The sequence below is a fragment of the Lytechinus variegatus genome, chromosome 15 (genome assembly GCF_018143015.1).
Source record: "Lytechinus variegatus isolate NC3 chromosome 15, Lvar_3.0, whole genome shotgun sequence".
Classification (NCBI taxonomy): domain Eukaryota; kingdom Metazoa; phylum Echinodermata; class Echinoidea; order Temnopleuroida; family Toxopneustidae; genus Lytechinus; species Lytechinus variegatus.
The window spans coordinates 7,430,852-7,444,201 of NC_054754.1; the positions used below are offsets into that span (position 1 = coordinate 7,430,852).

Below are 13,350 nucleotides of genomic sequence, written 5' to 3' on the forward strand. Positions count from 1 at the left end.
ACTCCTCTTAGAAGTAATAAAATACGAAGAACATCGATTATGATCCTTTGATAACGGGTTAATGTACCGCTAGGTAGTGGCATTTGCCTATGGTTATTGGACGATGATAATTTCAATTTCCGTTGCTGCGCAATAATTAGCCTAGCTGTTACATGGTTGTTAAATCATTCACTCAATGAAAAACCTAACATGTCAATCAATGCTCAGTGGAATGAAATGATTATTGCCAAATTGATCTCCATGGTTTAAATAATGAAATCGCTTTCACGGGAATTAGTTTGACATTAAAAAATGTATCAAATGATAATGGATAATGGCCATATTAGTGGGATGATGGCCATTACGAGCGGCATGATAAAAACCATCATGCACGCGACGCCAACTTTCACTACCCACGTCATTAGTCCAACAATGATTGAGAGTAGGCCTAGCTATCCAATTGACAATTTCAATCCATACGACTGACATTTATTCATTGTTACCATGGTAATATCTATAATATCGTGTTGTCAAGGCCAATATTAACACATCCTAAATAAAAGATTTGGAGCGGAGATGGCAATTTTGACGAGATTGGAAATGTGTTTCATGTGGGTATTATTCCTCTGACAAGAAGATTCTGTTCAAATATTCATTCAATATTATGATGGTATGGAAATGACGTAAAACGGCCTGAAAGCCTAGCAACAAGACCACAATGAGAAGAAAGAGATACAAAAGAGAGATCTGTTGATAGCAATATGATTTTAGATTTGTATATACATTGAGTGACCGACACATTTTGATGACTTTTATGAAGTACATTTTATTTTCCCAAACTTTAAGTTTGTACAAATGAGAGAGAATATGGATGCGTTGTGATCACATAAACACAATTACAATGAGTAAGCCAGTATTATCTTCAAATATAACGTGAGTAATCGTTTGAATGGACCTGTACGTTATCCACATGTAACGCTACTAAATAAACACAAAGAGGCAACTATGTTTTTTTCAACACATTCAAGTGACTGAATGATATATTATAGAGCCCTCAAATTATACTCACTTAATTTACCGAGAGAAAGACAGGCGAGTTTCATAATCAAATACTACATCACTTAATTGCAAGTTTCAGGTAGCCTGTTACTTTATATGAAAAAATAAAATCTTACTGAATGATAATTAAACAAGTACACTACACTCTTACACGAGTCATATACGTGAATGTCTAGGTAAAAAACGTTCCGAATAATACAAAAGTGACATAGTAGCATTTGTAGCACCATAGTGGCAACGGATACATCACCGGGCGCCACTTTATTATGTTTAAGCCATCAATCAGTAAAAAAGCAAATAATTCGGGAATTATTAATTTAGCGAATCTTTGGTCATGTAAATTTTGTAGTAAACAATGAATATGTTTCATTTACCATGTTATCACCAACAGGTTTTCACTCACGCTTTCAAAGCCTTTAACACAGATCCTGTAGAACATAGGCCCAGCATGACAAGAACTTGATTGTTCACAATAAAAGAAAATGGACTGATAAGAGGGCTAGTGTACGACTAATAATTGGAGTTGCAAAGCAAGCGCGAGTCCCAAAGTCAAACGAAGGCTTATCAGGCGTTGCAAGGAATTGAGTTGCAATCGAAGACATATTATCAACTAAAGAAATTGCATTTAATAAAATCAGTTGAACGTGATTTTCCTTGTGCTTGATTTGGAATATAAGTTTATCGCAACGCCCATTAAGTATCCATCCTTATGACCTGTGGACTGTTCCATCAACTTCACGTACGGCTGGTGATCATTCAATATTGCGTTTAATGAAACCTCGTAAGCGATGAGAATATGCGTATAAACACAATAAACAGCTATCTACATCGGACGTACTCTGCAAAACGCCGGTGTTAGTTTAACACCAGCCTGGGATCTATATCGGAAAACACCAGGAGCCTGTTGCATAAAACTTTTTACCTGAGAAAACTTTGGTAAAAACTGAAAACTAAGGTTAGTCTGATTTCTGCCATTGACCTTAACACAGGGCAAAAATTCAGGTAAAAACAACATGAGTTTTCTCAGGTAAAAAGTTTTATGCAATGGGCCCCAGAGGTCTTGAACAACACCAGTTTATAATCAACCGATATTGGTTTTACACTAAGTGACGTTGCTTAAATGGCAAATTGGTGTTGGCCTAATGCAGAACCGGTGTTGTATCAACGCCTCTCTGGTGTTTACTGATATAGATACCAGGCTGATGTTGCAGTGTATAGCTTTACTTTTCTCCAATTAGTAATATCAAGTTCAAGCATGGTGGTCAACTGCTAAGTCCAAGTCTTGAGAACCTTTTTTTTCTAGGGCTTGGTGTTTCGACAACGCTCTCCATCATTTACCTAATAAACGCTGTAAAAAGTAATAATACAAAATAGACCAATTAGTTCTTAAGAACAACATTTCGTTTATAAAACACGCATTTATTATTTCAAATTGAGAAGATGAAAATAAATAATTGTAAATTGAATGATAATGAAGAAAAATAGATATTAAAGGGACATTCAAATAAATGTTTTAGTCTTTTTAGACATAAAGTACGCCCAACTAGGTAATATGGAACAACCATAAATATCATTCCAAGTTTACTTCTAAAACTTTATGATTGAAGATATTATGCATATTATATTAAACGTTGATTATTCGAACGTGGATGCTATTTATGAAGTACTTAATGACGAAAAAAAGAAAGAAATAATATCGACTTACAAGATATCGACTGGAAAATCTTCAGGAAAATCCGTTTGATTTCCGCTAAACCTACAGAAGAAATGATATGACAAAAATGAAGTAAACAATATTTCATTTTAAAAACAGGATAAGTAGGACGCCCTATTGCCAATTATTCGTTCTATTGCATGGAAATGTCACAGATTTGTGATGACTGATGTTTGATTAAATTGTTGCCACTGATGGGTAATCATATGATATTGGACACGAGTTATATACCAGTTATTAACGTTACAGATTTATGTATATTTTTTGTCTAAGGATTATTCATTCGTTAACTTAAGTTGACTTTTACTCTGACGTTCTTACCTGTACTTTATCAGTGAATAATCTATGGAGGAATCGCAACACGGAATCTAAAATTCAGTAGACGTAATACAAACATACAGTATTAATTCTCATGTACATTTTGAAGAAATATGAAGCCAAATTGTCAAAGGTCTGCCAGACTTAGCATCAGAATGTAGTCTGAAAACTAACATTTTAATTTATAAATAACAGTCTCCCCCCCAAAAAAAAGACATCAATTAATTCTAATAGCTGGATTTCGGTATTGCCGGATATAAAGTCATATGTAATACTAGCATCTGGGTTTAAATAGTGTAGAATAGAAACAGGATAAACACATCGTTATCATTCTATACAAATTTCTGACAAAATGATTTCCTCACCTGTATGGGATAAGATCATTACTCAGATCAACATTATTAGACTCCAATGTCAGATCGACTTCGATCAAAGGAGAATGAGTGGTAGCCGTGGTCGTCGACACTCGATCAGTGACTGACGCCGTTGATCGCCTTGTCGTCGTTTCCTCAACTGCTCTCGTCGAAGTCTCTTCCTCAAAGAACATCGGCTCCGTGGTCATCCTTGACGCCGATGATGTCGGGACGATGGAATCAGGAGTGACCGCTGGTAGATCTTCAATGTTGGGTCTGTTAACATCTCGGGATCGGCAAGGACCAGATTTCTTGAAGACAAAAATCTCGTTGAGATGGGGAGGTCGGTTGAATGGATGATCATAGACTGTTCAGAAGAAATTAGGAAATATGATGATAATGATAATAGTAGCAATACTAATACTTCTTTGGTCCATCCACATGTAACTATTTATTTTAAGTCGGTGGTTTTCATTATACATGTACGCCTTTATTTCAATGCGTAAATAAGGTAGGCTTTTTTTTACTTAAAGTCGAATATATTGTAACGAACTCAGTCATTTTTTATGACTGACAAATGACTCTAAATCCTTATCATAAAAGGGGCAAACAACATGATAATTTAAACCAACCAGCAACTGCATAACTTTTCTTTTGGAAGCAGTGTCCCAGACCCCGCTGTCTCAGAAAATCTCGAAGTTCATCTACTTTGCTTTCCACGACCATTTGATTTGGTCGGCCGCTGAACTTTAAGACATACACCTCCTTGTCGGGTACAGTTCTGAGTCTCATATCCCTCCTGTGAAAGCCAGAACACTGCAGATCAAAAAAGACAAAAGAAAGTTGTTGTTTTTTCATTACCTATCAGATAATAAATGTATATCACAGTGTAGATAATATCTCCATGATATCACGAATTTAGTAATCGAAAGGGGAAACACATATTCCTGTCACCTGGTCTATGTCAAGCCCCCCCCCCTAGAATTTGAATACTACTGTATAGGATGCTATGTATGGAAAGCTTACACATCATCTTCACTTGAAAATGTTAGTGCTCATCCAAATGGAAAAATGGGAAAGGCAATTCAAGAAAACTTGATCATGAGCCAACTGCGATTTGGCTTAGTATCCGAACAGGCAGGACCATCCTTTACAAGTTGTGCACTTTGGGGGCAATTATATTGGTGACTACATTTTTATATAATATCTACATCTATCCTTGATAAACAATGACGTCCAATGAACTTAATGTTTGATTGGACCCTTCAATACCTCTGTTGGTTCAGCAGCGGTGGTGTTAGGTGGTAGCATGTACGCAGATATAGCAGTCTGTGTACATAGGCTAGGTCCAGGGCTGGATGGAGCGACGTGATGGATAAAAGGAGCTCGAGATGGATAATGAATTCCTTCACTGTTTGCGCCTAATGGTTCAATATAAGACACGATTAGTATTATTTGGTGTAAGGTGAAAAACAAAATGAAATAGGCCTTAATTACTGAATAGATCAATCGAACAGTATAACACAGTCTACAGCGGTGCCAAACAGTTAGTGAACTCCACCAGAAAATGCACTCCTTCATGCTGAATGTTGAATGTAGACAACATCGCTTCAATGTTCTGCGAGCCCGGAGATTTAAACTTTATTGAATGTCATATTTTATCACCTGACTTCACAATTAAATATCTACAACATTGCAAGACGTGAACACTTGAAATATGTTCATTTTCTGGTGGGGTTCACTAACTTTTTAGCACTACTGTATAACGATGGTACTTTGGGGCTTATTGTTTTGGAATAGCTTAATTTTCAGCGTGGGCTAAAATACATGGGCTAAATCTGTGATCATCCCCAACATTATTTACTAAAGAGTTGTCTAACGAAGAGAATCCGAAATAGTTTAATAAAAAACAATCCATTCATGATGATTTATCTGAATCTAGCAAAATGATATCATCCCATATGTCTACAGTTTTCTACAATTTTCTTAGCGTATAAGAATTTAAGCTGTGTGACTAAGTTGCAAGCAATATGATTCATATTTACAGGATTGTGAAAATGGAAATTGACGCCACTTCGCCAGGTTGAAATGTGAGCAAACTTTAATAGAAATATCCATGAAAATATCTTGTTAAATACCTGAATGTGCACATAGTATGGTTAATTTCAAACTGCAAAATTCCCATTAATTATAAAATGCGAGTTCGAACGACAACTTGTAAGCTTTTACCTGCTAGATATTTGTTCAAAGCACAATGATTAACGAAGGCAGGAATGGTGAATGTACAGGCGGAGCCACTCTTGTAATGTGCGTTCCACCCTTAATACGACGAAGTTCTATATCATCACGAAGCTGTTCAAGATGTTCATAAGTAGGACATCGGGATTCTGGTACAGAGAGAGAGAGAGAAAGAGAGTAGATGGAAGAAGAAAAATAAATAAAAGGAGCATTATATTCACCCCACCAGTACAACGGAAATCCAGATGAGATATGAAGTGAGAGAGTGGAAGGAGGAATAAAAGAAGATAAATCAAATAAGACCTTTATCATCACGGAACTGTTCAAGATGTTCATAAAGTAGAACATCGAGAATTTAGGGAGCTATGAAGTGAAACGGATTGGTAGAAAAGGAAGAAAAGAAGATAAAGAGATAAGAGAAGTTCAATATCACCACGGAGCTCTTCTAGATGTTCTTAAGTAGGACATCTGAAATCTAGATGAGATATGAAGTGAGAGAGAGATAGTGGCGGGAGTAAGGAAGTGAATAAAAGAAAATGAAGAATGAGATGAGGAGTATACAGAAAGGAATTGTGAACAGATTATGATGAAGAGAAGGTTGTGACCAAGAGAGAGGGGGGAGAGAAGGGGAGAAATGGAGGGAGGTAGAGATGAAAGGATGCAGGGAGAAGGGAGATAAAGATTGAAGTGAAGAAATAAAATTGTATAGAGGAATGGGTGAAAAGTAAAAAATTAAGTAGAGAGAGGAGAGTAAATCAGATAAAGATTAAAGTAGAAATGGGAATAGATAGATAAATAGAAAGAAAGATAGATAGGTAGATAGATAGACAGATAGATAGACAGATAAATAGATAGATAGATAGACAAAAGTAGTGAGATAGAAACAGAAAGGGGAGCAATAAAAGAAAAGGTGGTATCATGTGAAGACAGAAATGAAAATAAGGACACGGTTACAGATGTTGATAGTTTTTTTAATGCATCAGTCAATTGAACCTTATGATACAAGCAGTCTGAATATAGTGAAACTTTGTTAATAATCTTTACTCGGTTTTGCTTCAATTGCCATTCGTATATCGAATATGTACATTTTTATCCTAGTGATCTCCCCTTTTTCGGTTAATGGAAGGCCTCATTTGGGGTCTAATTGCAAAAGTAGTCCGATACATAAAATTGGTTTTGAATTGTGAATAAGTGACTGAATCAAATCAAATAAATCAAAATGAATAGGTCATACCTCCACATTGTTTGATTCCATTCTGGTGGTTTACTACTTCTTGTCGAGCGCAGGCAAGATTTTCTCCCGAAGCTGCGGGGATGAGAATCTCACCAGGATGGGGTCGTGAAGAAGGGGATATGATTTCAGCCCATCTTCATAACAAACAAAATGGATTATTTATTAATAATCGGCAAACTCGAGTGCCTATTAATTTACGATCAATTATTTCAAACTTAAAATGCAACTTGGTAACGAATGTCTAAACAAAAGGAATTGAATAGCATTTAACAATTCTGTAAAATTTCGTTCAATAGTCCTTCTCTGAAGCGATTTTGTATTTAAAAACTCATCCAGTGGCTTCGTTTGGGAGAAATTGTTCTGCTTTTTAAATAAATATTTCTTCATTTTCGTATATAATATTTTGTTTTCTTTCCAATCAAGTATAACATCTCAATATTTTTCGTTGTGAGTCAACGATTTAGAGGCTCTTCAATCGTTCTTCCATGTTTGCACATCTCATCTCCATCATACAACGGGATGTATTTTGATATCTTACACCATGTTTCATTGCTATTATCATTCCTTCATTTTTGCTCGATTGCCCGATAATCTTTATTAAAACGTACGATTGTATGAGATTATCAAATATCTTTTAGGGAATTGTATAATAATGAAAAAAAAATCACTTCTCAATAATTCTGAAATAATGAGGGAATCAACAAATTATGAACCTAAAATTTCCACTATGAATTAATGATTCAATATATTAGGGGGAGGGTGGTGTTTTTCTATTTAGTGTAGTGAGCAAAATAGACATTTCATTTAATGTGCTGATTATATGCTGCATTGTAAAGATTTGACGGTTTTGTAATGATAAAACATCGTAATTCACCGACCACACGTGCATTTATTTAAAAATAATAAAAATTAGTTTTGACTGCGAATTGAGTAAAAACTAACTCCATTGAAAGATAATTAAGGTATTACCACTTACGTTTCATAGAATGCAGAATGGTATATCCCATGTTGGAAAGATTCCCCGGCCAGGTCAAGGGAGTCCTTCGAATCGAAATATTCATCGTAAATTGCGAGTGTACCAGGCCGACGATGAAGGCGGAAATGTGTCGCAAAATACACCTGTTGTGGCTCGGAGGTGATGCGTAGCTTTATGATGAGATGGAAATGAATAATGAGAATTAAATTTAAACTGAAGCATTAGCATGCCGAGGTTGAATAATGAACAAGAGTATAGTTTACTCATACGAAGTTACCGAGAAGGAAGCTGTTTACTTTCGGAGCATAATGAGCGCCCGAATTAGGATATAAATGTAGATAATGGTATCATAGTAATTGAAGAAATAAAATTAGACATTAATGGTGTTTTATCGGGCAGCATGTGATTTTCTATGAAATATCTACAAATCACAGTGTGATGCCATAACAAGAAAAAACACTGGTTATATATATATATATATATATATATATATATATATATATATATATATATATATATATATATATATATATATATATATATATATATATATACATTGTGAAAGAAATGGATGAAGAGAACAATGGTAGGCGTAGCTTAAATCAAGGTTGCCCAGAGCTATCTACCCTGCATTGGAAAAATTGGTGATGCCGAAAAAATGTCTCTGCCTGGAATCGATATATATATATATATACATATATATATATATTCATGTGTGTGTGTGTGCGTGTGAGGGTGTGTGTGTATCTATATACTATGTTTGTTTATATTATATTGTATATATTATGTTTGTTTATGTATGCATGGTATGTGCATGTGTTTATCGGTGTTAAGGTGGGTGTGTGTATGTGTGTATAATTATGCAAAGTTATGTTGAAGCTTGATTTAAAATGGGATGCAATGATACACATAGGTTGATTTCTGCTTTCCTGCAAATCATTTAGCACTTTACTATTAATTATTATTAAAATACACAGAGGGTTTGGGGCTTAGTTAAGTATTTTTTTCAGATATGAAAGTATAATTTTAAGGAGTTTCATTCCGTCCTTATTTGCTTCAGTTCTTGGTAAATATATATGTACTTTTTTGCATATCCTTGTTGGTATGAAATGAAGATTTGTAAATTTTTGTATTTATCTGCAGTTTATGTAATTCATTTGAATGAAATCCTTAATAAAAACATGTTGAAAAAAAATTTATGTCCTACCAAGGGATCTGTCGGTGTTGGCGCCCATCTTGGTACCAGAGCAGACAGGGTGAATTCTTCCAAAGTGTCCTCAGTATTACTGATGGTTCCGTTCACCCCTTCAACAGTCATCCTCAAAGGTCGGGACATCAAGATTACACGTCCTACGAATAAAATAGACATGTGATTGGGAAAAGGATGGATAGTACCAAGAGCTTAGAAGACGAGAATAAAAATATCCACCGTCCCAAAAATGTTTGCATTCTGAAATATCTTGATTTGTTACATTTTTGTTCATGTGATTTTAGTACCTTCTGGCTCCATCGGAGACCAGCAGCAACTGGTCTTGTTTAGGGAATTCAGTGATACATATTGTTATTATTGTGATAATAATAATAATTACTATTATCATTATTATTATCATTATTGATAATATCATTATCATCATTATCATCATCATCATCATCATCATTATCATCATAATTATCACTGAATTCCCTAAAGATGATCGTAGCTAAAAGAACTGTTATTCTGTATGTTTTTATCGTATGAAATTAACTACCTATATAGACCGAATCTTTGAAAAATATACGATGTACTGATTGTTATTATCATTATAATTAATATTATTATCATTATTATTATCATCATCATTTTTATTATTATCAATATCATCATCATCATAATCACTACTATCATTGAATTCCCTTTACATGATGTAGCTTCAAATCTATTATTGTTTATGATGTTTAAAAGGAACTGCAGTGAAAACCTACCTTGATCATTAGCACCATTGAAATAGCCTTTAATACGCCGAAGAACATCTAGACTTGTACCATTCACAACGGTTGCACTAACCCACGTGGTTGGCTCGTAGCGGCGTGCGGAATAGTGGCGCCCACGGCAAAGAGTGTTAAACCGAGGACCTAATCCACCAGACCGATCACGTGACCCCAAAATATATTGGCGAGGATTGTTCTGATCTCCCACCGGTCCAGGTCGAGGTCTTGGTCTATCATTTGGACCCATCTCAGCTGGAATCCTCTCGGATTGGTCGAACCATCCCATTGTTAATGTCCAATGGGGATGGTTAGAAGTAAAAGCTCTAAATTTCTCTTGCTGAGCTCACGAAACCATTTAGAGACCCGTCCTGAGATAGGTCTCATTTCATTACGGATATCCGGGACGCGTAAGTCAGGTGTGTCCGGCATTTGAATTTCCGGTATTTGGATGTCCGGAATTTGTATCTGGACGGGGCTAGGTATTCGAATCTGTGGAACATCAACTTTAGTGATCTTGATCTTCCGGTCTCTCACCTCAGGCTTGATAGGTAGCTGGATTTGAAGAGTGGGTATCTTAACATGTGCTACGCGAATGGGTGGCACATGGATTCTCTTGGGAATCTTCGGTCTCCAGATACTGTGTCTCTTATTGCTGCAAAGCAGTGACATGAAAAAAAAATCTTAGACGTGTATTCAATTGCTTTAATAACATGGTTATAAAAATTACACGAAATAGGTCACTTTCTCTGAAGGTAAATTGCAGTACATATTATAACTTACTGGAATTCATTTCAAACTATACCGAAATTATAATTCATTTGTTCAATTTATACGATGACTGTTAGACGTGATACTACTACTTGGTTACCTTTTATTGTTAAACTGGCGAATCCAGGGTGGGAACACACCCGGCCGCCCCCCCCCCCCTTGAGAGGCACATTTGAAATTTCTAATGTAAAAATGCCGTTAAAACAGAAATGTGCCCCCCTTTTTTTTTAAAGTGAAGACCCTTATTGGGGCTTGTCAAAGTTTTTTGTGGACGAAATACCCTTAATACCCTGAGGTGTTCGGTTCGCAAGATACCAATACTGCATATAATATATTCATTAAAAATTTAACCACACACTTAGATAGACACGTACCACTAGTCAATAAATGCTACAATTATAAAAAGAGTCCAAGACTTCCTTGGATATCGAAATCAATATTACGGTCAATAAATCGTAAAACAATTTATACTATGCCGACAAAATAAATCGTTCAGAGAAGTCGCATCGCAAATACACCATGTATAAAAATACCCTCACAAAAAAAATTTTGCGCAGCGAAAAACGAAAATACTTCACAAACCAATTAATTCATTTCAAGCATGATATAAGAAAAACATGGCAAACTATAAACAATGCCTTGAATAAGTATAGCGTAAAATCGAACATAAGAACAATAAAACACAATGATATCGAAATTCATGATTCTGCGCGGATAGCTGACATATTCAATCAATATTTTTCACAGATCGGAAAAAATCTAGCCGACAATATACCATTAACACAAAAGAAATTTACCGATTTCACTCACGACCAAATCCTAATTCTCTTTTTCTATTATCAGTACATAGGAATGAAATAATAGATTCAGTGAATAATTTAAAAAACAAAAAGAGTTGTGGTCATGATGGTATTGATAATATTTTATTAAAAAATGTCATAGAATATATTGTTGATCCTTTAGTACACATATTTAATCTATCCTTAATTAATGGCGTCGTTCCCGACAATATGAAAATATCTAAGGTAATACCTGTGTACAAAAAAGGAGATAAGAATAATGTATGTAACTATAGACCGATATCTTTATTGCCTACTCTATCAAAGATTCTAGAAAGAGTGATATATACAAGACTATTAGAATTTTTGAATAAATATAACATAATTTCTGACTTTCAATTTGGATTCCGCCAAAAGCATAGTACTTCTCATGCCACTCTTTCATTTGTTGAAAAAATCACAAAAGCTATTGATAACTTTGAACATACAGTAGGTGTTTTTCTGGACCTCTCCAAGGCCTTTGACACTATAAATCATGAAATACTACTATACAAACTTGAAAATTACGGAATCCGTGGAAAGGCCTTGGAGTGGTTCAGGAATTACCTAATAAACCGTAAACAGTTTGTTAACATAAATGAACAAAATTCTTCTCTACTAAAGGTTAATTGGGGTGTTCCTCAAGGCAGCATACTGGGCCCACTTTTATTTTCGATCTATGTAAATGACATTCACAATTCTTCGACAATGTTATCTTATATTCTTTTTGCAGATGATTCAAATGTACTTTATTCTCATCCTAATCCCGATATTTTAGTCAATATATTGAACATTGAACTGGAGAAGCTAGTACAATGGATAAGATCTAATTAATTGTCAATCAATGTACAAAAAACGAAATGTATGCTTTTCAGCAATTCTTTAGATAAATTACCATACGATATTAAATTGGACAACGCTGACATTGAAGTGGTCACCACAACAAAATTTTTAGGTCTGATAGTAGACAACAATTTTTCTTGGAAAACACACATTGATTTTATATGCCGTACAATTTCACGCAATATTGGTGTTATAAATAAGGTCAAGTTTTTTCTTCCAACTTCCTCCCTAAAAATGCTTTATTCAACATTAATTTTACCCTATATAAACTACGGGATAATTGTCTGGGGAAATACACATACATCATATCTAGAAAGAATATTACTTTTACAGAAAAAGGCATTGCGCGTTATTTTTAATATGTCCTGGAGATCCCACACAGACAAATTGTTTATTGACAATAAAATCTTAAAAGTAAAAACATTATATCAATATAACTTGGGTCAATTTATGTATCAATTAAATAATAATATGCTACCATCAATCTTTGATTCTTCGTTTAATAAAAACAAAACTATTCATAAATACCCTACACGTCAATCCGAGGAATTTCATTTTCCTCTACCCCGGACAATTCTTGCCAAATCCATCTTCACTTTCGAAGGCCCTCGACTTTGGGGCACTCTTGATAATACTATCAAAGATTCCCCAAGCCTAAATTCTTTTAAATTTAAGTTGAAAAAGTTTCTCCAAGATACTCGTTAGTTTTTTTTAACTCTTCATCACTCATACATTATATTTTTCATATATACTCAGCACTACGAGCTGTGAAATATGATATTTTTCGTTTTCCTGTTCTGTAAATTCGCTTTGAGTGTTGGGGCAAGAATCTGGAGACCACTGATCTTGCTATTTTCTCTCTTTTTTTATTTCTTTCCTTTTATTTCTTTTAAATTATTCATTCAGATAGATTTAAGTTCAAATGTCTACTATGTTGGGTTTGTGTTTTGTTTATATTCTTCATACGTGTGTTATAGGAGGCTGCATCCTACAAGCTTCGCTTTTTAGCAGCCTCCTCCGTTTCCGACCTGTTATCTTGATTATTATACATAATAAGTTTCTTTGTTTATTGATTTATAATT

The 13,350-nt window shown here is 34.7% G+C and overlaps 1 pseudogene; it reads right to left on the reverse strand.

The window, feature by feature from the left end:
• Positions 1 to 2,016: 2,016 nt before the first annotated feature.
• LOC121428835 lies at positions 2,017 to 10,486 on the reverse strand (annotated as a pseudogene).
• Between the last annotated feature and the right edge of the window lie 2,864 nt (positions 10,487 to 13,350).